Here is a 27,955-nt window from a genome sequence, read left to right on the forward strand (position 1 = left end):
TCATTTTCTGAGGGGTGGTCTAGTGTTGCACCCACCTGAGGAGCGTAGAGCCCTCTACAACTTGGTTTAGGAAACTTTCTTAGACTCATTTGACAAATTTCACCCCATACAGTCCTTTTACACTCTGGGTGACCCAGTCAATCCAGGTGAAGTTAAAATCTCCATCCAAGACTACTCTAATATTTTTATAGGTACCTGAAATCTCACTACACATTTTCTCCTCTCGTACCCGCTGGCTATTTGGGGATCTAGAACACCATCCCAGCAGACTGACCATCCCCTTTTTGTTTCTAACTTTTAAATGTATGGCCTCATTTGAGGGTCGCTTAACAATATTGTCTCAAAGTCTTTTCCCTCCCTATACTGTGCCCTGGATATCCTGGATAGGAAACTTGCTCTCGATGACTGGTGTATTTTCCCCTGACTAGCTGATGGCCCCTCTCTTATTCAGAGTCTCAACTCCCTGCCAAACTAGTTTAAATCCTGACAGGTAACAAGCAAATCTCCTTCCAGGGATACTGGTGCCCCTCTGCTTCCAGTACAAACCATCCCCCTGGTACAGGTCACCTCTAAACCAGAAGAGATCCCAATGACCTAAGAATTGAAATCCCTGCCCGCTATACCAACGCCTCGGCCTCACATCCATCTTTCTATTTCTATCCTCACTGGCACGTGACACTGGTAGTAATCTGGAGATCATTCACCTAAATATCCTGTTTTTTTTAACTTCTTACCTAACTCCCTGTACTCATTTCACAGGACCCATCCCTTTGTCTACCTCTGTCATTTGGGTCGATGTGCACAATGACCTCTGGCTGTTCCCCCTTCCCTTCCGAATGTTCAGTAACCGCTCAGAGACAGCCTTGAACCTGATACCCGGGAGGCAGCACACCATCCTGGGGTCTCTTCTGCAGCCTCACAGTCTCCTGTCTGTCCCCCTCAGAACTGAGTCTCCTATCAGTATCACGATCATTAGAGAGGATCTGGCAAACAGAGACAGGGAGGAGCTACCTGCAGTTGGGTCGATATTAGGAAAGTGGGAGTATTTAAAAGTGATGCTGCGAAGACTCGGGGCCAGTGTGTTCCTTGAAGAGTGAATAGTAAAGGCAGCAAGTCCAGCGATTACTGATCAAGTGATATTGTGAGTTTGATAAAGAAAATACAATTCGATAAAATCAGGTGAGGCCATTCACAAGTATAGAGAGGGCAAGAGGATTGTAGAAAATGAGGGACAAACAATAATCTTAAAATATATTTGGCAGATACAACTGAGGGAAAGCCACAAGATATTTCATCACCATTGTTAGTATAAGAGGCTTCCCAGCGAAACACGAGGCCTATTAGAAACCAAAGGGACAATCAGTACCTGGAGCCAGAGGAAGTAGGTGAGGTCTTCAATGAATACTTCCCATCTGTATTCACACAGGAGAAAGGCATTGTAGCTGGGGATTTCAGTTGGGATGGTGAAGTTTAGAACATGGTAAGATCAATAAGGAGGAGGCAATTAATGTTTTCACCGGCATAAAAGGATGGAGAAATCCCCAGTGCCCAATGAAATGTATCCCAGGCTACTACGGGACCTAAGGGAGGAGATTGCTGGATCCTTGGTGGATATATTTAATACTTTGCTGGCCACAGGTGAAGTGCCGAATGACTGGAGGATAACTAATGTGGTTTCTTTGTTCAGGAAGGGCAGCAGGGATAGGCCAGGGAATTACAGAGCAGATAGTCTGACAGCAGGGGGAGGGAAATTATTGGACACAATTCTGAGGGACAGTTTGAATTAATAACTGGAAAGGCAGGAATTGATTAGGGTTAGTCAGCATGGATGTGATACAGGAAGGTCTTGTCTGATGAAATCATTTCAGTTTTTTGAAATGGTGTCTGAAAATATTGATGAGGGCAGTGCAGATGATGTGGGTTCCATGGAGTTCACTAAGGCCTTTGACAAGGTCCCACATAGAAGGCTGGTCCAAACGGGAAGAGCTCGTGGGATCCAAGGCAAGTTGGGAAATTGGATCCACAACTGGTGGAGTGTTGGTTTTGTGATTGAAAGCTGAAAATGTGTTGCTGGTCAAAGCACAGCAGGTCAGGCAGCATCCAAGGAACAGGAAATTCGACGTTTCGGGCCAGAGCCCTTCATCAGGAAAGGGCTGATGAAGAGCTCTGGCCTGAAACGTTGAATTTCCTGTTCCTTGGATGCTGCCTGACCTGCTGTGCTTTGACCAGCAACACATTTTCAGCTCTGATCTCCAGCATCTTCAGACCTCACTTTTTACTTTGTGATTGAAAGCCTTTGCCCAGCGGGTGTATCACAGGGATCTGTGCAGGAACCATTTCTGTTCCTTATGGGCATTAATCACTCGGATATGAAAGCAGAAGGTATCATAAGTAGGTTTGCAGATGACATGAAAGGTGAGGGTGTTGCCCACAGTGAGGAGGATGGTCTCAGGCTACAGACTGAAGGCTGAGGCTGGGACAGAATTTCAACAGAGTAATTTCAATTAATAAGCCAGACAAGAGCACAGCAGGCAATGAGGGAAAACTGATGAATTAAGCTGCATTTACTTATTTACTTTGATGTAAAATGCCTGACGGTAAGGCAGATGAATGCACGGCATGAATGGGAACATGGGACAGTTTGATATGACTGTACTATAGGCCCGCAGTAGTCAGCGGGAAATTGAGCAGCAAATCTGTCAGAGATCTCAGATATCTGTAAGAATGATAGGGTTGTAATGGTCGGGGATTTTAACTTTTCAAACTTAGTCTGGGGTGCCAGCGTGTTCAGAGCTTGGATGGGAGGAATTTTATTTTTAGATTGGATTACTTACAGTGTGGAAACAGGCCCTTCGGCCCAACAAGTCCAGACTGACCCACCGAAGCGCACCCACCCAGACCCATTCCCCTACATTTACCCCTTCACCTAACATTGCGGGCAATTTATCATGGTCAATTCACCTAACATGCACATTCTTAGAGGCGGGAACTGAATCTGGGTCTCTGGCACTGTGAGACATACTGTCTCAGTCAGTATGTAACTGGTCCGACTGGAGAAAGGGATAAAACCTGACCTCCCCTTGGGAACCAAGGTAGGGAAAGGGGCTGACGAGTTTGTGGGGGATCACTTCTGCAAAGTCACCACAATTGTATTAGTTTGAAAATAGCAATGGAAAAGGACAGGCCTGGTCCACAAGTTAAAGTTCAAAACTGGCCTTGTCGCAATCTAGAAGGTATTTGACAAGACCGCCCAAAAGTTAAGTCGTGGAGGCTAATTGCAGGTAAAGGGATATTGGGAAAGTGGGATTCTTTCAAAAGAGAGATGAACTAAGATTTCAGGGCCAGCATATTCCTGTTAGTGTGAAGGACAATGCTGACACAAATGGGAAACACTGGATGACTGGGGATATTGAGGCTCTGCTTAAGACACAAGGGGGCACATGCCATATACAGCCAGCTGGATAAGTTAATCCCTTGAAGAATACTGTGGGTGTAGTAATACCCTAAAGAGGGAAACCAGGAGGGCCTAAAGGGGACCTGACAGAGCTTTCGCAGAGAAGGCTCAGGAAAACCCAGAGAGATTCTACCAGTATATTAGCAACTCTGTTATATTAGAAGATTAACTCTGTACAGAATGTGACTCCTTAAAGATTAACGAAACCATCCATGTGTGAACCCGCAGGAAATGGGTGAGATCCGAAACAAACACTTCACGTCAGAACTTACTGTGGGAAATAAACTGGGAAAGCAGGGAAATAAACAGTGATGCTTTCAAAAGAGTCCACGTTGGAGAACAGGAGGTGCTGAAGGTTTTCAAACACATTAAAATTAGACAACTCCCTGGGAACTAATCAAGTATATCCCAGGATATTGGGGTAAGTTAGGGAAGAAACTTACTACGATATTTCTGTCACTGACAATCACGGGTGGTGAGCTCGGAGCCTGGAGGTTGCCTAATGTTGTGGCAGTATTTAGGAAAGGCTGCGACTGAAAGCTAGGGACATAAACACCAATTACCTTGATGTCAGTGTTGCCAATGCTGTCGGAAGCAATTCCACGGGACAGGACTTGCATGCATTTGGAAAGGCAACGATTGATTAGGGATAGTCAGCGCATCGTTGCGCGTACAAAGGTCATGTCTCTCAAACTTGATAGAGTTTGTTGAAGAGGTGACCAAGAAGGTGGATGAAAGCAGAGCAGTGGACATCATCTATCCTGACTTCAGCAAGGCCTTGGACAGGGTTTAGCCTGGTGCACTGGTTAGTAAGGTTAGACCACATGGGATTAAGGGGAGCAAGACAAACGGACACAAAATGGGTTTGACATTAGGAGACAGAGGGTAGTGGGAGAGGGTTGTTGTGCAGACTGGGGGCCTCTGACCAGCGGTGTGCCATAAGCATTGGTGCTGGGGCCACGCATGTTTATTATTGACATAAACGAGAACATATGAATTATTGTTAGTAAGTTTATGGATAGTAACGTAAGTGTTATAGTGGGCAGTGAAAACAGTTATCAAAGGTGATCTAAACCAACTGAGCCAGTGGGTCAAGAAAAGAAAGATGGAGCTGAATTCAGTTGTTAGATTTTGTAAAGACAAACCAGAGACGACTAATACAATTAATAGCAGAGCTCTGGACAATGTTGTCGAACAGAGAGAGACCAAGGGGTGCAGTAACATTGTTCCTTGGAAGTGGCGTCACAGGTGGACAGGTTAGGAAAGTGGATTGGCACACTAGCCTTCATGGGTCAGAGCTTTGAGTACCTGAGTTGGTCCATCATGATACGACTGTATCAGACATTGCTGGGACTCCCTTAGGAGTACTGTGAAGAATTCCAATCCTCCTGCTTTAGGAAGCATATCCTGAAACTGTAAATAGAGCAAAGATTGACAAAGATGTTACTGATACTGGAGGGTTTGACAGAAACAGAGGCTGGATAAGCTGGAAAGCACCATGGGGGGTAGGGATGAGATAGATTTGGCAGATAAGGTTAAGGTGAATTCAAAGAGATTCTACAGCACACAAGTACAAAAAGGCTACTAGAGAGACAATAGAGCCCCTCAAAGATCAATAAGGGCATCCATGCCTGGAACCACAGGAAATGGGTGTGATCCGAAATGAATATTTCATGTCAGAACGTACTGTCGACAAAGACTAGGAAACAAAAGGAAAGAAACAGTGATGTCTTGTAAAGAGTCCCCATTACAGAAGAGGTGGTGCTGGAGGTCTTAGAACATAAAGGTAGAGAAAGTCCTAGGTCCTGAACAACTGTGTCCCAGAACATTGTGGCAAAGTCACAGTGGGGACCGTGGCAGAGATAGTTGTATCATTATCCTTCTATTTCCATTGGGTATAGGTGGCTGAGGGGTGACCTTCTAAAGGTTTATAAAAACATGAGGTGTATACATAGGGTGAATAATGAAGGTCTCTACCCAAGGGTAGGGGAATCCATAACTAGAGGGCAAAAATATGAGGTGGGAGAGGAAATACTTAAAGCGATCAGAGGAGCACATTTCCACACAGAGAATGGTGCACACCTTGAATGAGCTGCCACTGAAGTGGAAGAGAAAAGTACAATTACATCATGGAAAAGATATTTGGGCAGCTACATGGAGAGGAGAAGGTTTGACGGGACATAGACCAAACGCAGGCAAATGCGACTCGTTCAGGAACTGTGGTCAGCATGGACTAGTTGGATCGAAGGAACCGTTTCTGTTCTGCATGGCTCTTTCTCCAGTTATTGGAGGAGGAGACTATTGAGATCAGGCATGTTGTAGGCACTGAAGCAAGTTACAGCGATAGAGATGGTAGTCTGTAATGCAGTATATTTCAAATATGTGGAGGGACTATCAGGAAGGGAGGAGGTTACAGGGACAGGAACTGTTATAGGAGTTAAAAATTATTGAAGGCACTGGTCCACGAGACATGGTATATGTACAGTGTTGGAGAGGGGAACACAGAACAGAAAGATCCCAAACAGCATTCCCACACACTCATGGGAAGCCTTCTTTCCCCTCTGTTATACTGATGTTCACTAAGATATCACAAGCCTGGATAGACAACTGTGACACTCCCGATACTGATTCAGTACAACAAAACTTACAGTAGGGGTAGTGATTGACCTGGGGTGTGTCTGTACTCTGCTCACCCTCCACCACTGTATCTGTGTCATGTCTTGTTAGCCGATGTTTGGAGCCCTCCCATTGCTCCCTGCTCTGTGCACTGTGAGTGATCTTACCTCACGGCAGGATTTATTGAAGGTTCCAGATCTCCCTGCCCTTTGTCTCCCTGGCTGACCAACCATCTTCAATGTGGCGATGGATGAGACACACAGGAGTTGGGAAGTCTATTGAGTCAGCAACTTCCTGATTACCTGCAGGAGACAGAGAAATAGACAGGATGGAAAATTAAACTAATGTAGTGAGGATTACACATGGAGAATGGCACTGAGTCCCACAGAGATATGGAAAATCCCAGTCTCCATTCCTAGCCTGTGCTGTTGTATCTCACTAGAGTGGAGGATTCTGTTGGTTCAGGATCTAGGGTAGCTGTAAGAGTGAGAGACACTGACAGAGGCAGCAATTGGACCCCCACAATGAGGAATACCATGGAGAGAGACTGAGTGATATCACCAGAGTGCAGGAAAGTATCAGGATCAAACAATCATGAAGGAAAAACAGGTTTAGCTCCATGATGCACTGGTATCAGTGTTCAGGGATGAATAGCCTGTGAGCAGGCGAAGTGATGGTCGTATTGCTACAGCATGTATCCAAATCGACAGGTTAGGCAGCATCTAAGGAATAGGAAATTCGACGTTTCGGGCATAAGCCCTTCATCAGGAATGAGGAGAGGGTGCCAGGCAGGCTAAGATAAAAGGTAGGGAGGAGGGACTTGGGGGAGGGGCGATGGAGATGTGATAGGTGGAAGGAGGTCAAGGTGAGAGTGATAGGCCGGAGTGGGGTGGGAGCGGAGAGGTTAGGAAGAGGATTGCAGGTTAGGAGGGCGGTGCTGAGTTGAGGGAACCGACTGAGACAAGGTGGGGGGAGGGGAAATGAGGAAACTGGAGAAATCTGAGTTCATCCCTTGTGGTTGGAGGGTTCCCAGGCGGAAGATGAGGCGTTCTTCCTCCAACCGTCGTGTTGTTATGTTTTGCCGGTGGAGGAGTCCAAGGACCTGCATGTCCTCGGTGGAGTGGGAGGGAGAGTTAAAGTGTTGAGCCACGGGGTGGTTGGGTTGGTTGGTCCGGGCATCCCTGAGGTGTTCTCTGAAGCGTTCCGCAAGTAAGCGGCCCGTCTCCCCAATGTAGAGGAGTCGGTCGCCTGATATAGAAATGGAAAGGTCTAGGAAGGGGAGGGAGGAGTCTGAGACAGTCCAGGTGAATTTGAGGTCGGGATGGAAGGTGTTAGTAAAGTTGATGAACTGTTCAACCTCCTCGTGGGAGCACGAGGCAGCGCCGATACAGTCCTTTCCTCTCCCTCCCCTTCCTAGACCTTTCCATCTCTCTCCCCTTCCTAGACCTTTCCATTTCTATCTCAGGCACCTGGACTGTCTCAGACTCCTCCCTCCCCTTCCTAGACCTTTCCATTTCTATATCAGGCGACCGACTCAACACAGACCTACTATAAACCGACTGACTCCCACAGCTATCTGGACTACACCTCCTCCCACCCTGCCCCCTGTAAAAACTCCATCCCATATTCCCAATTCCTTCGTCTCCGCCGCATCTGCTCCCAGGAGGACCTGTTCCAACACCGCACAGCCCAGATGGCCTCCTTCTTCAAGGACCGCAGATTCCCCCCAAACGTGATCGACGATGCCCTCCACTGCATCTCCTCCACTTCCCGCTCCTCCGCCCTTGAGCCCCGCTCCTCCAACCGCCACCAAGGCAGAACACCACTGGTTCTCACCTACCACCCCACCAACCTCCGTATACAGCGTATCATCCGCCGTCATTTCCGTCACCTCCAAACGGACCCCACCACCAGGGATATATTTCCCTCCCCTCCCCTATCAGCGTTCCGCAAAGACCACTCCCTTCGTGACTCCCTCGTCAGGTCCACACCCCCCACCAACCCAACCTCCACTCCCGGCACCTTCCCCTGCAACCGCAGGAAATGTAAAATTTGCACCCACACCTCCTCCCTCACTTCCCTCCAAGGCCCCAAGGGATCCTTCCATATCTGCCACAAGTTCACCTGTACCTCCACACACATCATCTATTGCCTCTGCTGCACCCGATGTGGCCTCCTCTACATTGGGGAGACGGGCCGCTTACTTGCGGAACGCTTCAGAGAACACCTCAGGGATGCCCGGACCAACCAACCCAACCACCCTGTGGCTCAACACTTTAACTCTCCCTCCCACTCCACCGAGGACATGCAGGTCCTTGGACTCCTCCACCGGCAAAACATAACAACACGACAGTTGGAGGAAGAACGCCTCATCTTCCGCCTGGGAACCCTCCAACCACAAGGGATGAACTCAGATTTCTCCAGTTTCCTAATTTCCCCTCCCCCCACCTTGTCTCAGTCGGTTCCCTCAACTCAGCACCGCCCTCCTAACCTGCAATCCTCTTCCTGACCTCTCCGCCCCCACCCCACTCCGGCCTATCACCCTCACCTTGACCTCCTTCCACCTATCACATCTCCATCGCCCCTCCCCCAAGTCCCTCCTCCCTACCTTTTATCTTAGCCTGCCTGACACACTCTCCTCATTCCTGATGAAGGGCTTATGCCCGAAACGTTGAATTTCCTATTCCTTGGATGCTGCCTAATCTGCTGTGCTTTAACCAGCAACACATTTTCAGCTGTGATCTCCAGCATCTGCAGACCTCACTTTTTACCCCATGTATCCAAATCCCCAGCTAATGTTCAGGGGAGGAAGGTTTGAACCCCAACCATCTGAAATGGTGGAATTTGAAATAAATTATTTTAAAAATAGTAATTGACAATCCATCAATTCCATCACTGATGTACAATAAATCTAAACACTTCGCCTTTCAAGAAGGACATCTGCCCATCCTCACGTGGTCTGCATGACATCCCCACAGCAAACGTTTGCCTCTCAATTACCCTCTGAAATGGCCGAGCAAGTTACTCAGCTGAACGGCAGCTAGGGCTGGGCAAGAAAGGCTGGCCCCACCAATGTCTTTTATAGCCACAACATGACATCCCAACTCTTACGCTTAATGCTCTCCCGAATGAAGGTAACCATCCCAAACACCTGCTTCACCGGCCTGTCTACCTGTGACACCACTTTCAAAGAACTGTGTACCTGCATCCCTGGGTCTCTGACTGACAACACCACCCAGGGCCTGAACATTAGCTGTACAAATCCCACCCTGGTTTGTTTCACCAAAATGGAACACTTCACATTTATCTAATTAAACTCCATCTGCTATTCTTCAGCCCACTCTCCCAGCAGTACTGTTCATCCTGTTGTATCATGGATAACCTTCTTCACTGTCCACTTTACCATCAATGTCAGTGTCACCCAAAACAATTACTTACCAGGAAACCAATATTCCCATCCAAACCATTTATCTAAATGACAAACAACAGGGGACCCACTCCACCGCTGGTCACATGCCTCCAGTCAGAAAGACAACATGTCTCCCGTCACCCTCTGTCTCCTACAATCAAGCCAATTTTGTATCCAGTTCACTCGCTCCTCCTGAATGCCATATCCTTTTACACTGATCTGAGTTTATCACCCAGTTTACCAGACAGAACACAGAACGCAGAACAGTTCAGCCCAAGACCCTTCAGCCATGATTTCATGCCAACCTTTTATCCAACTATAAGATCAAACTAACCTACATACCCATCATTTTACTATTATCCATGTGTCTGTCCAAGAGTCTATTAAATGTCCCGAATGTGTCTAATTTTAATACCACCATTGGCAGTCCATCCAACCGCCTACCATTCTCGATCCTCTTATCCATCCTCCAATCACCTTAAAATTACACCCCCTTGTAATAGCCATTTATTCCACCAGAGAAAAAGTCTCTGACTATTCACTCTCTCTCTGTGCCTCTTATCAACTTGTTCACCTCCATGAAGTCACCCCGCCCCCTTCTTCACTCCAATGAAAAAAGGCGTAGCTCCCTCAATCTTTCTTTGTAAGAAATGCCCTCCATTCCAGGCAGCATCCTGGTAAATCTCCTGTGTATGCTCTCGAAAACTTGCACATCCTTCCTGTAAACAGGGGCCCAGAACTGAACACAATATTCCAAGTGTGGTCTCACCAGGATGCTATAAAGATGCAGTAAAACCTCGCGGCTCTTACCATCAATCCCCTTCTTCGGGAAGCCAACACAACATATGCCTTTTTAACAACCCTACCAATGTGCGTGGCGATTTTGAGGGATCAATGGACATGGACCCCATGGTCTCTCTGTTCCTCCACACTGCCAAGCATTCTGCCTTTCACCCTGTATTCTGTATTCAAATTCGACCTTCCAGAATGAATCACTTCACACTTTTTCAGATTGGACTCCATTTGCTTCTCCCAGCCCAGCTCTACGTCCTGTCAATGTCCCATTACAACCTACAACAGCCCTCCACATTACCCACCACTCCACCAACCTTCATGTGATTAGCAAACGTACTAACCCACAATCCAAGTCATTGACAAAAATCAAGGACAGCAGAGTCTCAGAGCCGATTGTTACAGAACCCCACTGGTCACTGAGCTTCAGGCTCAATACTGTCCATCTGCTGCCACCCTCTGTCTTCTCTGGGTCATCCAATCCTGTATCCAGACAGATAGATTTCCCTGTATCCCAATTTTCCTTCTTTTCTGCATGAGCCATCATCGTATTCTGTCATATCCTCAAAGAATTCAATAAGGTTTGTGAGGCATGACCTGTCCCTTCAAACCCATGCTGACTGTCTCTAATTAGACCATAGAACATAGAACAGTCCAGCACAGAACAGGCCCTTCAGCCCAAGATGTTGTGCCGACCACTGATCATTATGTATGCACCCTCAAATTTCTGTGACCATATGCATGTCCAGGAGTCTCTTAAATGTCCCCAATGACCCTGCCTCTCCAACTGCTGCTGGCAACGCATTCCATGCTCTCACAACTCTGTGTAAATAACCCGCCTCTGACATCCCCTCTATACTTTCCTCCGACAGCTTAAAACTATGACCCTTCGTGTTAGCCATTTCTGCCCTGGGAAATAGTCTCTGGCTATCGATTCTATCTATGCCTCTCATTATCTTGTATCCCTCAATTAGGTCCCCTCTCCTCCTCCTTTTCTCCAATGAAAAAAGTCCGAGCTCAGTCAACCTCTTCTCATAAGATAAGCCCTCCAGTCCAGGCAGCATCCTGGTAAACCTCCTCTGAACCCTCTCCAAAGCATCCACATCTTTCCTGTAATAGGGCGACCAGAACTAGACGCTGTATTCCAAGTGCGTTCAAACCAAAGTTTCATAGAGCTACAACAAGATCTCACGATTCTTAAACTCAATCCCTCTGTTAATGGAAGCCAAAACACCATATGCTTTCTTAACAACCCTGTCCACTTGGGTGGCCATTTTAAGGGATCTATGTACCTGCACCCCAAGATCCCTCTGTTCCTCCACGCTGCCAAGAATCCTATCCTTAATCCTGTATTCAACTTTCAAATTTGACCTACCAAAATGCATCACCTCATATTTATCCAGGTTGAACTCCATCTGCCACCTTTCAGCCCATCTCTGCATCCTGTCAATGTCCCGCTGCAGCCTACAACAGCCCTCTATACTGTCAACGACACCTCCAATCTTTGTGTTATCTAAAAACTTGCTGACCCATCCTTCAATGCCCTCTTCCAAGTCATTAATAAAAATTACAAACAGTTGGAATGCTACGAGCGATTGCGAAGTTTACAGGGATAAGGTTGTTGGTAGGACAGGGCTGGAGTACACAGACAGGGACTGTTTTTGGCAGCTGAGTAAAAGGTTTGTTACATCTGGCGGAACAAACAGAGATATGGAGGGTCATCGTGACTGAAGATGTTTATAGATCTAGGAAGGCTTAGGTTCTGGGGGTTATTTAGACATGGAGGCTGTGGAATCTGGATTCGTTTTTGAGAGATTGGGGTGGCAAGTTTGGTTGGAGACAGTTTCACAGATAAGGGAGCATTACAAAAACAGGAGGAAGTTCCTGCGGTCGCGAGGGTTCGAGTGGAGAGTGATGTTTACACAGATAGGGATGGTGGTCGGGTCTCCATAGACTGATGGCATTTTCGGGACTGGAAGAGGTTTTGTAGACAGGGAGGGCTGTAAGACTGCAGGAGCTCATAGATTGTTGAAGATTAGGAGCAGTTCACAGAAGGAGGGTTCTCCGGCAGGAGTAGGTCACAGATAGTGAGCGTTGTGTGGCCTGAGAAAGTTAAAGAGAGGGAGAGTTTTCATGTCCAGAAGAGATTACACTGACCGGGACAGTTGAAGAGACTGAAGCAAAAATGCCTGTGGAAGGTTACACAGATAGGGAGGAATGTTGGGACTGAAGGTGAATACACAAACATGAAGGGTTGTATTGTTAGGCGGAGCTGAGAGGAATAGGGACCAGTGTAGGAATTTACACAGATAGGGAAGGTTGTGTTTTTGGAGAAGGTTACACTGATACAGACAGCGTTAGGGAGTGTTTAATGGACTACAGAAGAAGTCAGAGAGAATGTATTATGGAGAGTGGAGGAGATTACAGACACAGAAATGGCTGTCAGTTTGAAAAGAGCTTCTACAGATCCTCAGTGTTGTAAGGCTGGAGGGAGGTTGCAATAATAAGGGTGACCTACATTTAATGACATTTTTGATATAGAAAAAGTCTCAGAACGGGACTGTCAAAAGGAAGTATAGATAGTCCAGATGAGTTTACAGAGATATAAATGTTTTTGGGGATTTCAGGATGGAACAGTGATTGGGAGTGATGTAACAAATGACAACAGGGATTGTTCTAAAAGCAGGAAGAGGTGACAGTCATATCGATCGTGGTAAGGACTGGAGAAGCTTACATCGCCAAGGAGTGTTTTAGAGACTGTTGGAGACTCCACATATAAAGAGAGTATTGGGGATCAGGCAAGGTTCAAGAGACAGGGATGGTTGACAGGACTGTGCAATAAACTGAATAGAATCTCCACAGTGTGGAAACAGGCCATTCGGCCCAACAAGTCCACACCAACCTTCTAAACAGCATTCTAACCAGACCCATCCCTCTCCCTGTCCAATAAACTCTGCATTTCTCATGGTGAACTCATCTGAACCACACTTGCCTGGATACTACAGTCAATTTATGATGGCCAATCCACGTATTCTGCAAATGTTGGGCTGTGGCAGGAGACTAGAGCACCCGGAAGAAACCCACACAGTCAGGGGGGAGAACATGCAAAGTTCACACAGACAGTCGGCCAAGGCTGGAATTGAAGCCAGGTTCCAGGCACAGTGAGGCTCATTATACAGAGCACTGCAGAGATCGAACCAGGTTACAAGTTCACAAGGGTTTATTGGAACAGGAGGAGAATATAGTCAGGAACAGGAGACGTTTACATAGATGGTGTCCATGAGAGGGACTGGATGAGGTTAATGCAATAGGGAGGATTGTGGATTCTCTCTACAATTAGAGGTAGGGATGTTTGGGGAGACTCAATGAAGTTAGTCATACTCAGAGGAGTGAGTGGGAACCCATTTTGCCAAAATGACCACAATTCTATTAGCTTAAGAATAGAGATGGAAAAGGACAGGTCTGGTCCACAAGTTCAAGTTATGAAATGGGACCAGACCAATCTTGACAGTATTAGACAGGAACTTTCAAAAGGTAATGGGGGAATCTATTTGCAGGAAAAGGGAAGTCTGGCTACTGAGAATATTTTAAAAGTGAGCTAAATTGAGCGATCACCACCAGCATGTTCCTGTTTGTGTGCAGCTCAATGCTGACAGCATTCGGAAACACTGGCTGTCTATTGAGGGTCTGGTCAAGGAAAAGGGGGCACATGTCAGGTATAGCCAGCTGGATCAAGGGAATCCCCTAGGATATACAGGGCTGTAGGAATACACTTTGGGTGGAAATCAGGAATGCAGAAAGGGAACATGAAATAGCCTCAGCAGAGAAGGATAAAGAGAATCCAAAAGTGATTGTATAAATATATTGAGTAAAAGAGTAACTCGAGACAAAATAGTGTTCCTTAAAGATCAATGAGACCATTGATGTGTGGAACCGCAGGATATGGCTAAGACTTTACACACATTTTGTGACTCCAGAACTTACTGTTGACAAAGAATGGGGAACTCAGGGAACAAGAGGAATACGTTAGACCATATTTGGAGTTCGCTGCAATTCCAGTCTCCCCGCTATAGGAAGGAGGTTGTGAAGCTTGAAAGTGTTCAGAAAAGATTGAAAAGATGTTGTCGGGTTGTTGCTGAATAAGCTCGGGCTATTTTCACTGGAGCATCAGAGACTGAGGGGTGACCTGACAGAGGTTTATATAAACATGAGGGGCATGGATTGGTAAACATTCAAGGTCTTTTCCCAGGAGTTGGAGAGTCCAAAACTAAAGGGCATATGTTTAAGGTTAAAGGGGGAAAGGTTTAAAAGGGACTGAAGGGACAGCTTTTTTATGCACACGGTGATGTGTGTATGGAATGAGCTGAGAGAGAAAGTAACACATACTGATACTGTGACAACATTTAAGGGATGGATGGGTATGTGAATAATAAGGGTTTAGAGGTACATGGGCCAAATGCTGGTAAATGGGATGGACTTATTTAGATCTTCTGGTCAGCATGGATGAGTTGGATCGAAGGGTCTGTTTCCCTTGTACATCTCTATGCCTTGAAAAGAGGGCATGTTATAGAAGAGGTGGTGCTGGACGTTTTAAAACACAAAGGTATGGAAAGCCCCAGGACCTGATTAAGTGTATCACAGGACATTGTGGGATGTTAGGGAAGGAACTGTGGAGCCCTTAGCAAAGGTATTTGCACCATTGACAGCCATGTGTGATGGGCTGGAAGGCTGGAGGGTGGCATAGTGGACAGTGAAGGAGGTTTGCTGAGATTGCAAAGGGATCTTGATGATATGGGTGAATGGGCTGAAAACCTGTAGATGGAATTCAATCTGAATAAATGCGAGGTCGTGCACTTGGTAAAACAAACAAGGGTAGAGCTTATACAATTAATGTTCGGGCCTCAGTTAGTGTTTTAGAGCAGAGGGACCTCCGGGTTCAGGTACATAATTCTTGAAGTTTGCATCACAGGATGGATAAGACAGTGCTTGGCATGCCTGACTATTGCTCAGTCCATTGAGTGTAGGATTTGGGACGTTATGTTGAGATTGCACAGACATTGGCGAGGCCTGTTCTGCAATACTCTGTCCAGTTCTGGTCGCCCAGTTATAGGGAGGATATTATTAAGCTGCAGGGGATTCAGAAGAGATTTACCAGGATATTGCTGGGTATGGAAGGCTTGAGTTCTGCAAAATGGCTGGATAGGCTGAGTCTTTTTTCACTGGAGCCTGGAGGTTGAGACGTGAGGTTATAAAAGTTTATTTTAAAAAATAAGGTATATAGATTGATTTAATTGTAGTTGTCTTTTCCACAGGATGGGGGACTCTCAAGAGGAGGGACCACATTTTTAAGGTTAGAAGAGAGCGATGTTCAAAAAAAAAGACATGGGGGCAAATTGTTACACAGAGGGTGGTTTGATTGTGGAATGAACCTGCTGAGGAAGGGGTGGATGTGGGTACAATTACAACGTTTAAAAGACAGAGATACTAAACGGGTATTTTGCATCAGCTTTTACTGTGGAAAAAGACATGGAAGATATAGATTGTCGGGAAATAGATAGTGACACCTTGCAAAATGTCCATATTACAGACGAGCAAGTGTTGGATGTCTTGAAATGCATAAAAATGATTAAATTCCCAGGACCTGATCAGGTGTACCCTCAAACTCTGTGGGAAGCTAGAGAAGTGATTGCTGGGCCTCTTGCTGAGATATTTGTATCATCGATAGCCACAGGTGAGGTGGCAGAAGACTGGAGGTTGGCAAACGTGGTGCCACTGTTTAAGAAGGGGGGTAAAAACAAGCCAGGGAATTATAGATCGGTGAGCCTGACCTCGGCGGTGGGCAAGTTGTTGGAGGGAATCCTGAGGGACAGGATGTACATGTATTTGGAAAGGCAAGGACTGATCAGGGATAGTAAACATGGCTTTGTGCGTGGGAGATCATGTCTTACAAACTTGATTGAGTTTTTTGAAGAAGTAACAAAGAGGATTGATGAGGGCTGAGCTGTAGATGTGATCTATAAGGACTTCAGTAAGGCATGCGACAAGTTTCCCCATAGGACACTGATAATCAAGGTTTGATCTCACGGAATACAGGGAGAACTAGCGATTTGGATACAGAACTGGCTCCAAGGTAGAAGAGTGTGGTGGTGGAGGGTTGCTTATTAGACTGGAGGCCTGTGACCAGTGGAGTGCCACAAGGGTTGGGCTTTAGAATGGTGAATAGCCAAAGGTAAGGGAGTCCAAACAGGAGGTGAGAGAGCAAAGATTTAAAGAGGGAGCTGAGGGGCAAATTATACACAGAGGATGGTGCACAGATAGAACAGACTGCCAGTGGCTCATGGGAGAAACAAGAACAATGACAACATGGAAAACACATTTGGGCAGGAACATGGAGTGGAGAAGGTTTGAAGAGCTAAGGGCCAAACGCAGGCAAATGAGACTCATTCAGTATAGGGAACATGGGCAGCATTGAGGAGCTGGACCACAGGTTCTGTTTCCGTGCGGTATCACTCTGTATATAGCTGAAGAGGATTACAGTACCGAAATAAAGCATGTTGTAAACACTGAAGCAATTTACTGCGATAGGGATGGTAGTCCGGAATGCAGTATCATTCAAATATGTGGAGGGACTATCGGTAAGGGAGGGGGTTACAGGGACAGGAACTGTTATAGGAGTTAAAACTTACTGAAGACACTGGTGCACAACCATGTCATAGTTACAGTGTTGCAGAGTGGTGAGACTAAGTACAGTGTTGGAGTCTGAACACAGAACAAAAAGATCCCAGGCAGCATTCCCACCCGCTCATGGGAGGCCTGCTTTCCCCTCTGTTGTCCTGATGCTCACTAAGACAGCACAGGCCTGGATTGATAACTATGAACTCCCAATGCTATGTCAGTGCAATGTAAGTTAAAGTAGACTTGGTGATTGAGCCAGGGGTATGACTGTGCTGTGCTCCCCCTCCAGCACTGTATCTATGTCATGTCTTGTTAGCGATGTTAGGAGCCCTCACACTGCTCTCTGCTCTGTGCACTCCGAGTGATCTTACCTCAGTGCAGGATTTATTGAAGGCTCCACATCTCCCTGCCCTTTGTCTCTCTGGCTGACCAACCATCTTCAATGAGGTGTTGGTCAAGACAACCAGCAATTGGGAAGTGTATTGAGTCAGGAACTTCCTGAGTACCTACAGGATACAGGGAAATCGACAGAATGGAAAATTAGACTAATGCAGTGAGGGTTATACATGGAGAATGGAAATGAGCCCCACAGAGATCTGGAAAATCCCACTCCATCCCTGGCCTGTGCTGTTGCGAGTCTCTGGAGTGGAGAATTCTGTTGGCACAGGATCTGGAGTAACTGCAAGAGCGGGAGGCACTGACAGAGGCAGCAATTAGATCCCCACAGTGAGGGATACCACATGGAGGGAGACTGAGTGATATCACCAGAGTGCTGGAAGACCTCAGGATCACAGAGTCATGTTGGAAGAATGGGTTTAGCTTCATGTTGCCCTGGTATCAGTGCTCAGGGATGAGCAACCTGTGAGCAGGCGAAGTGATGGCCGAGTGGTATTATTGCTAGAGCATGTATCCAAAACCTCAGCTCATGTTCAGGGGAAGTGGGTTTGAATCCCACCATCAGAAATGGTGGAATTTGAAATCACTAATTTTAAGAATAGTAATTAACAATCCATAAATAAATATGAGACCATTGCTGATGTACAAAAAAACCCAAACACTCGTCCTTTAGATGAGGACATCTGCCCATCCTCACGTGGTCTGCACGACATCCCCACAGCAAAGTGTTTGCCTCTCAATGACCCTCTGAAATGGCCGAGCAAGTCATTCAGCTCGAAGGCAGCTCGGGCTGGGCAAGAAAGGCTGGTCAGCCAGAGACACCCACATCCCATACCTGATTTAATAAATAATCCATTAGGATGGTCCCCCTGGAACTGTGCTGGGAGCAGTGTCCTGGCCAATCATGACAGTAGGTTTATGGATGGGGCTTTAAACTGACAGAGAGGATGCAGGGACAGGGTTCAGGTGAAAGCAGCTTTCCAAATCCAAAGAGAAAAGGTGAAGTATGGGAGCAGCATGGGGATGTGGCTGAAGACAAGCAGAAAGGAACAGGAAGGGACAGCGATTAACTAAAATTGTACATCAGGGAATCGGTTTGTGACAGGAAATTGCGGGAAAGAGTAAATTATGTTTTTTTTTGGAATGGATAATGTCTCTTCAATAAGGTAGACTGACTTTTGACAAAAAGATAGAAGAAATTTAGAAACCAGAGAGATGTGGTTACAGGGTGACCAAAAGGTTGACAGGAATATTCAGTGGATCACAACCTTGCGGAAACTCAGGCAAAATGGGTAACACTAACAATAATGGATAACAAAGGCATCACAGAGAAAGCATTTGGCCTCAAATCATGAAGTAGAGTCAGTCTGAATGTAAATTCTGGCTACTACTTGCCAAGGACACAAGCAGCAGAACAGTTTTAGCCACCGAACAGCATTCCCTTGCTCATCACTGCATTACACAGGAACTCATTGGAATTTTTTAACAAACACATTGTGATAATTCTGGGAAACTTCAATATTCTCATATTCTGGGACAGTCACACTGACAACAGTGATACTAGAAGAGGAGTTCAGAGATTTTTTTTCCGGTACTTTTGAATAACAAATTGTGCAACTGGTTGGGGACATAACTATCACAGAGCGACCGTTGTGTGATAAAACTTAGTGAATGAGGAATGTCACCTGGAGAGATCATGAGGGAAATTGTGATAATGTGCAGTTTAAAGAAATATAAAGTTTTAAAGTGAATCACAGAAAGGACAAGCTACAACTAGAAACAAAAACAGCCAATTACTTGGGTTTAAGATGAGAACTGACCAAGGTAAAGAGGCAAAACAAACTGAAACAAGTGTCTGTAAATGAACAATTGAAAACATTTGAAGGAGCAGTGTAAATCACTCAACAAAAGAACATTCCATTGAAACAGACAAAAACTCAGCAAGAAATTCCCACCGGTCCCTCACTCAGGACAAAATATATCATATTAGATTATGAGGCTTAGACAATCACCACAAAGTAATAAAAATCCTGAAGTGAGATAGTGTTTTAGGAGTAAGTGTTAAAGGGATTGCAAAGGGTCTGCTAGCAGGGGGAGGGCAGTGGGAAGGGGAATGAGTGTCAGGGTTTAATGACACAATAGGCACAGGGAGAGGTGAAGTTGCTGGAGGTGGTGAGAGAGTTACAGAGAGTGGTCAGGGTCTGAACGGTGTTACAAAGCCAGAACGGATTGCTGCAGCTGGAGGGGTTTGCAGAGGTAGGGAGGGGCATATGTATTTTTATTTATACATTCATGGGAGGTGGGTGTCACTGCTAATTACCCAGAGGACAGCTCAGAGTTAGCCATATTGCAATGGGTCTGGAGCCACATTTTAGTCAGGCCAGGATAGAATGTCAGATGTTCTACACAAAAGGAGGTCAGTGAACCAGATGAGTTCTTCCTCCTGATCAACAACGCTTTTATAGTAGCCTGACTAATGTCTTGTACAGATACAACACGACGTCCCAACTCCTACTCTTAATGCTCTGCCCAATGAAGGAAACCATCCCAAACGCCTGCTTCACCAGCCTGTCTCCCTGTGACACCACATTCAAAGAAACGTGTACCTGGGTCACTGACTGATAACACTACCCAGGGCCCAAACATTAACTGTACAAGTCCCACCCTGGTCTGTTTCACCAAATGGAACATTTCACATTTATCTAATTAAACTCCATCTGCTATTCTTCAGCCCACTATCCCAGCAGTACTGTCCATCCTGTTGTAGCACAGATAACCTTCTTCACTGTCCACTTTACAACCAATGTCACCCAAAAAAACTGACTTAACTTATTTAACAATGTTCCCATCCAAACCATTTACCCAAATGACAAACAGCAGGGGACCCACTACACCGCTAGTCACATGCCTCCAGTCAGAAAAACAACATGTCCCCCATCACCCTCGGTATCCTACCATCAAGTCCAATTATCTGTCCAGTTGACTTGCTCCTCAGGAATGCGATAACCTTTTAAACTGATCTGAGCTTATTACCCAGTTTACCATACGACACGTAGGACACAGAACAGTACAGAACAAGACACTTCGGCCATGATGATATGCCAATCTTTTATCCGACCGGAAGATATTTTTAAAAATGGCAGATAGAGTTTAATTCAGATAAATGCGAGGTGCTGAAATTGGGAAATCAAATCATGGCAGGACTTATACACTTAATGGTAACGTGCCAGGGAGTGTTGCTGAACCAAGAGACCTTGGGGTGGAGGTCCATAGCACCTAGAAAATGGAGTCGCAGGTAGATAGGATAGTGAAGAAGGTGTTTGGCATGCTTTCGTATATTGGTCAGAGTATTGAGTACAGGAGTTGGGAGGTCATGTTGTGACTGTACAGGACATTGGTTAGGCCACTGTTGGAATACTGCGTGCAATTTTGGTCTCCTTAGTATCGGAAAGATATTGGGAAACTTGAAAGGGTTCAGAAAAGATTTACAAGGATGTTGCCAGAGTTGGAGGATTTGAGCTGTAGGGAGAGGCTGAACAGGCTGGAGGTGTTTACCTTGGAGGGTCGGAGGCTGAGTGGTGACCTTATAGAGGTTTACAAAATTATGAGGGGCATGGTTAGGGTAAATAGGCACAGTCTTTTCCCTGGGATCGGGGAGCCCAGAAGTAGAGGGCATAGGTTTAGGGTGAGAGGGGAAATATATAAAAGAGACCTCAGGGGCAACTTGTTCACGCAGAGGGTGGTACGTGTATGGAATGAGCTGCCAGAGGAAGTGGTGGAGGCTGGTACAATTGCAACATTTAAGAAATATTTGGATGGGTACATGAATAGGAGGTTTGGAGGGATATGGGCCGGGTGCAGGCAGGTGAGACGAGACTGGGTTGGGATATCTGATCGGCATGGACAGGTTGGACCGAAGTGTCTGTTTCCATGCTGTACATCTCTCTGACTCTAACTTCCATATCATTAATTTTATTATCATCTACGTGCCTACCCAGAGGTATATTAAATGTCCCTATTGCATCTAATTCTACTGCCCACCTCTGGCAGTACATTCTACTCATCCACCACTCCGTATGTAACGATCCTACCTCTGAAATCTCCCCTAACCATCCGCTAATCACCCGAAAATTATACCTCCTTGTCATAGCTATTTATATGAGGGTGAAAAAAATCTCTATATTCACTCTATCTATGACTGTCATCACCTTGTTCACCTCTGCCAAGTCACCCCTCACCCCTCTTCACTCCAATGAGAAAAGCCTTAGCTCCCTCAACCTTTCTTTATAAGACATGCTCTCCAGGACAGGCAGCATCCTGGTATATCTCCTCTTTACCCTCTCTCAAGTTTCCACATTCTTCCTGTAATGAAGGGACCAGATCTGAACACAAAGTTCCAAGTGGGGTCTAACCAGGGCTGTATAGAGCTGCAGCATAACCTCACCGCTTTAAAACTCAATCCCCAAACTAATGAAATCCCACACAATATATTCCTTCTTAACAAGCCTATCAGCATGAGTGGCAACTTTGAGGGATCTATGGACTTGGAACTCAAAATCCCTCTGTTCCTCCACACTGCCAAAGATCCTGCCTTCAACCCTGTATTCTGCATTCAAATTCAATTTTCAAAATGAATGATTTCACACTTTTCCAGATTGAACTTTATCTGCCGTTTCTCAGCCCAGCTCTGCATCCTGTCAATGCCCCTTGCAGCCTACAACAGCCCTCCACACTGTCAGCCACTCCACCAACCTTCGTGTCATTGGGAAACTTACTAACCCACTCTTCCACTCACACATCCAAGTCATTCATAAACTCACAAAGAGCAGAGGTTCTGTCACCTCTCCCTGCAGAAAACCACTGGTCACTGAGCTCCAGGATGAATTGTTTCTATCTATCATCACCCTCTGTCTTCTGTGGGCCAGTATTCCTCTATCCAGACAGACAGGTTTCCCTGTATCCTATGTCTCCGTACTTTCTGAATGAGCCATAAAGGTGTTTTGACACATTCACAAAAGATTCAATAAGATTTAGAAGGCATGACCTGCCCCTTACAAAGCCATGCTGACTATCTCTAATCAAACTATGGTTTTCCAAGAAATAATAAATCCTGTCTCCCAGAGTCCTCTCCAATAATCGGCACACCACAGACATAAAACGGACAGGTGTGCAATTCCGAGGATTATCCCTATTCACTTTCCTGAACAAGGGAATAATATTTTCCAGTATCCAATCATCTGGTCCGACTCCAGTGGATAGTGAGGGTGCAAAGGTCATCACCAGGTGCGCAGCAATCCATTCCCTCGCTTCGTGCAGTAACTTTGGACGCATCCAGTCTGGTTCAGCGACTTATCTATCCTTATCTTTTACAGAATTCTCAGCACATCCTCCTTCTTAACATCCACCTGTTCACATACATCAGCCTGTTTCACGCTGTCCTCACAAACGACAAGACCCTTCTCAGCAGTGAATACTGAGACATAGTATTCATTAAGGACCTCCCCTATCTCCTTTGACTCCAGAGACAAGTTCCTTCCACTATCCCAGAGTGGCCTTATCCTCACTCTGACCATCCTCTTGTTCCTCACATCAGTGGAGAATGCCTCACAGTTTTCCTTAAGCCTTCCCAACAAAACTTTTTCATGCACCCTTCTAGTTGCCCTAAGTCCATTCCTCGGGTCCTTCCTGGTACCTTCAGAGAATCCCTACAGTGTGGAAACGGGCCATTTGACCCAATAACTCCATATCAACCCTCCAAACAGTATCCAACCCAGCTCCATTCCCCCACCCTATTACTCTCAATTTGCCCTGACTAATGCGCCAAACCTACCCATCCGTGGACACTATGGGTAATTTAGCATGGCTGAGTCACCTAATCTGCACATCTTTGGGCTGTGGGGGGGAAACCGGAGCACCTGGAGGAAACCCACGGAGAGACTGTGCAAACTCCCCACAGACAGGCGCCTGAGGCTGTAATCGAAATGGAGTCCGTGGTGCTGTGAAGTCGCAGTGCTAACCACTGAGACACCGTGCCATCCAATGTAACTCTCTGGAGCCCTGTCTGATCCTTGCTTCCTCAACCTTCAGTAAGCTTCTTTCTTCCTCTTGACTAGATGCTTAGGTCCATGTGGACAACATTGACTGCTCTGCCTTTATCTATCTCTTGGCCACCTCCTCGAAGAGTCAATCCGGTTTGGGAAACGTGGTTTTCCCCTCACAAAGCCATGATGTCCACCTCAAATCAGCCTTTGCCTTTGTAAATATACACAGCTCCTTTCTCTCAGAATCTCCTCCAACAACTTCCCCATCACTGGGCTCACAGGGCTGTAATTTCCTGGCTTTTCCCTGCAGTCCTTCAGTGATGGAACAGCATTAGCCGCCCTCCAGTCTTCCGACACCTCCCTGTGTCTGTTGATAATATAAATATCTCTGTTAGGGACACTGCAATCTCTTCCCTAGCTTCCCACAATATTCTAGTATCGACCCAATGAGCTACTGAGGATTGATCTACCTTTATTTGTTTTAAGATTCCAGCACTTTCTCTTCTCTGGTGAGGATTCTTTCCAAGACATCACTATTTATTTCCCCAAGTTCCCGAGCTTCCATGTCTTTCTCCACAGTAAATACTGACAAGGCTATTTTGTCTAATATCTCACCCATCTCCTCTGGTTCCACACATAGGTGACCTGATTGATCTTTAAGGGACCCTATTCTCTACCAAGTTACTCTTTAGCCCTGACTGAAACTTGCACAAAGGCTTCTGATAATTCAAATACACCATATCCCCTCTCCCACGACACCCCGCCTACACCCTTACAATTCTGCCATTTATATTCACACCAACAAATTAAATCCAACAGGCTCAGAAACAAATTCTCTTTTATCAAATGTGTTTCTAAGTGGCCAGTTATTGTATATTGACATATCCTTTCTAACAATGTCAGTATGGTCCCGACTTACTGACAGGGTAACTCTATTTGGTTTCAGACTGACAGCAGAAAGGGTTGTGGGAGTTCTTGTTTATCAATCTGAAAAAGGGAGCTTACAGGGTCAGCAGGGAATAGAGAAGGCAAATTAAATGCTGGCATTTATTACAGAGGGAATGGAGTCTAAAAAAGGGAGGTCTTGCTAAAACGATGCAAGGTTCAATATTATGAACAATGTGAGTGCCTGAAGGAAATATATTGTCACATTGGAGGCAGGTCAGAGAAGGTTCACTCGGCTGATCCTGGGAATGGAGGGATTTTCCAATGAGAAGAGATGGAGTAGGTTGAGGTTGAACCCATTGAAGTTTAGATAATGAGAGAGAAATGGAATGAAACATCCATTCTGAGGGGCTCTGATCAGGCAGATGCTGTGAAGTTAGAAAACTGACCAGCACAGCACAGCAACAGGGCCTTCGGCCCACCACGTCTATGCTTTCCATGATGCTATTCTAACTCATACAATCTGCCTGCACATGGTCCATATCCCTCTATTCTCTTCCCGTTCATGTTTCTGTTGAAATCCCACTTCAAACCTTTACTTACATTTCTCTTTCTATGACCTCGCTTGGCAACTTCCACTCTATGTAAAAAAAACTTGCCTCACACATCTCGTTTAAATTTTCTCTTTCCCACCTTAAACCTCTGCGCTCTAGTATTTGAAACTTACACATTGGAAAAGAGATGCTGACTATCTACATTATCTATCCCTGTGCTAATGTTATATCCCTGTACCTGGACACCTGTCAGCCTCTGATACCCTCACAAAGCAATTCAACTTTGTTTAATTTCCTCTTAACACCTAACACACACTTAAAAACCCTAACACAGGCAACGTGCTGATAAACCCATTTTGCACCCTCTCCAAAGCCTCCCCATCCTCCCTATTGTGTGGAGATGAGAACTGCACACAGTCCTCCAAATGTGGCCAAACAAACGTTTTATACAATTACAGCATCAGATGCAAACCACTTTACCCAACGTTGTGAGCGATGAAGGCCAGTGCTCCATTTGCTTTGTTTCCCATCTGAAACACTTCTGTTGCCATTTTCAGGGAGTTACTGAATTGCACCAAGATCCTTCTGTATATCAATATCCCTCAGTATGCGAACTTTATTCCTGAATTTGACATCATCTCACACTTGTCCAGACTAAACCCAATTTGCCATTTCTGTCTATCTCTCCGACTGTTCTGTAACCTCCTGCAGATTTTAATGAATCAGGGAAACAAGGGTTTTGTGGAAAAGGCAGGAAAGTAGAGTTGAACAGTATCAGATCAGCCATGATCTGACTGAAGGGCACAGCATACTCAATGGGCCAAATGGCCTCATTCCCCTCCTACATCTCATGGTCTGAGCACAAACTCAATACGTCCTGCATAATATTATGGGTTTCTGCTCACAAAACTCCTTTATAATGGGATTATTGGATATTTATTAGTACACAGCACTTGATCTACAAATATGATATGATGTTATAGAAAACCATTTCACATACAATCCAGGATTCTATCCGTTACAGCACTGATACTCATTGCTGTATCAGTCGGCATGGAGACCACTGTCACACACAGTTACTGTACAGCCCTTGCTACAAGTACATTCAGTGTCCTGACTGTAACCATATTGACATTCTCATCACTGGTTGGTGCCTACAAAAGAATTCCTGCTAACGTTGCTGCTGCTTGCTTATTCTCAGCTCCACTTTTCATATTCAGATCCACATGACTGTCTCATTAATGCATTAACCTCATCCTTCCTTCACAACTTGTTGGCGTTTTACCTAATCTGCCTATTGGGACTAGATTAGTTTGGGATATCTGCTCAGCATGGATGGGTTGGATCGAAGGGTCGGTTTCCATGCTGTACATCTCTCTGACTCTATGACTCTATCCCAACAAGCCTTCAGTATTCACTTCCCAGCGATGGTCATTCTGCAGCTACATCTCCGGAATGACAGTTCCATCACATCTGTTCACTGTCATTCCATCTGCCTTATGGTGAATGCAGGGAGTCATTCCTCAGCAGTGGGGGGTTGAACAGATGGGTTGAGTTACAGAAATAGGGAGGCTTACAGGGACTCAAGGATGTTAGAGATAAACAGAGTTACATCTGGTCAAGAATTGGGACAAAGGGGTTTGGGGATTGGAGGAATTTACAGAGATAGAGGGAGCTGGATTAGATTCTGGAGATAGGGATAGGGATGGAGAAAGGAAGAGGTAGGCAGACTGAGAGGCACAGACAGGGGGCTGTTTCTTTTAGGAGAGTATTATGTATACTAACAGAGATATGGAAGGTTGTCGTGTCTGAAGACGTTTACAGATATATGAAGGTTTCTAGGCTCTGGAGGCTACATAGATCGGAAGGCAATGGAGAATGCCAGGTTACTGGGGTGGAGACAGTTTCACAAATGGGGAGGGTTGCACAAACTGAAAGAGGGTCCTGTGGTTGCGAGGGGTATGGTGTCGGGAATGAGGGTGAAATTTAACAAGATAAAGATCAAAGAATTGGAGAAGGATAAGGTGATTACAATTTTTTCACAGCTAAGGAAGGGTTGTAGGAGCTGGAGAAGATTACATAGGTAGGGACCGATGGAGAGGTTAAATACATTGACATGGAGGGAGAAGCTTACAAGGATAGACAGGACAGTCAGGGTTTACAGGGATGAAGTAATTTAGTATCTACTGCAGAAGTTTAGGAATTAGGGTGTTAGGGACTGGAGAACCTGACAGAGACAGGGAGAATGGTATGGAGATTCCAAACAGAGGAAGGATTATCTGGACTGGAGGATATTACAGAGATCACTAACACAGCATGGGCCAGGATTGATGCCTGCTATCACCTGTGCTGTCGCATTGAGGACCAGTACAGCAGAGGTGAAAGCAGGACCCTCACAAGATGGTGGGAATGAAGCCTAGAATGTTGCTGTTCCTTGCCCAGCTCTCTATCTGTCACCTGACTTCTAGGTCTGAATATCGAAGGCGACTACCTCCACCCTGTGCTGTTTACTGTGAGTGATCTTACCGGCTGCAGGATTTACTGAAGGCTCCAGATCTCCCTCTCCATCTCTCTCTCTGGCTGACCAATCAGCTTCAATGAGGTGATGGATGAGACAGGAGTTAGGAATATCCTGATTACCTGCATGAGACAGAAATAGACAGAATGGGGAACTAGACTGATGTAATGAGGATAACTCATGCAGAGTGGCACTGAGTCCTGCAGAGATCTCAAAAATCCCAGTCTCCATTCCTTGCCTGTGCTGCTGCATCTCTCTGGAGTGGACAATTCTGTTGACTCAGGATCTCAGAGCATCTGTAAAAGGGAGAAATGCTGACAGAGGCAGCAAATAGACCGACACAGCGAGGGATACCACATGGGGGATACTGAGTGATATCACATTATTAGACGCTGTATTAACAGGGAATTGTTTGAATTTGTAACAAAGGCACTGGGGTAATTGTGAAGGAATTCAACCTCCCTATCTCATCATCCCTTTAGCGGTGGCTCACAGATGAGGCTGACTCTCTCCAATTCTCAGTTGGGGGGTGGGGTGTGGGGGAGGAGCCCGGAGTTGGCTGTACAGACCGATGTGGCCTTCCACAGACTCTGTTACACTTGGGGCAGAAGGTGG

General features: G+C 45.8%; 1 long non-coding RNA gene across 1 annotated transcript; it reads right to left on the minus strand.

Annotated features, from left to right (window-relative positions):
- Window positions 1–6,179: 6,179 nt before the first annotated feature.
- LOC132822192 (uncharacterized) lies at window positions 6,180–27,425 on the minus strand. Its single transcript, XR_009645420.1, has 3 exons — window positions 27,349–27,425; window positions 17,318–17,452; window positions 6,180–6,372 (listed from the first exon to the last, which is right to left on the minus strand). It is a non-coding gene; the product is annotated as an uncharacterized LOC132822192 (long non-coding RNA).
- Window positions 27,426–27,955: the final 530 nt, after the last annotated feature.

The sequence above is a fragment of the Hemiscyllium ocellatum genome, chromosome 14 (genome assembly GCF_020745735.1).
Source record: "Hemiscyllium ocellatum isolate sHemOce1 chromosome 14, sHemOce1.pat.X.cur, whole genome shotgun sequence".
NCBI classification, from domain to species: domain Eukaryota; kingdom Metazoa; phylum Chordata; class Chondrichthyes; order Orectolobiformes; family Hemiscylliidae; genus Hemiscyllium; species Hemiscyllium ocellatum.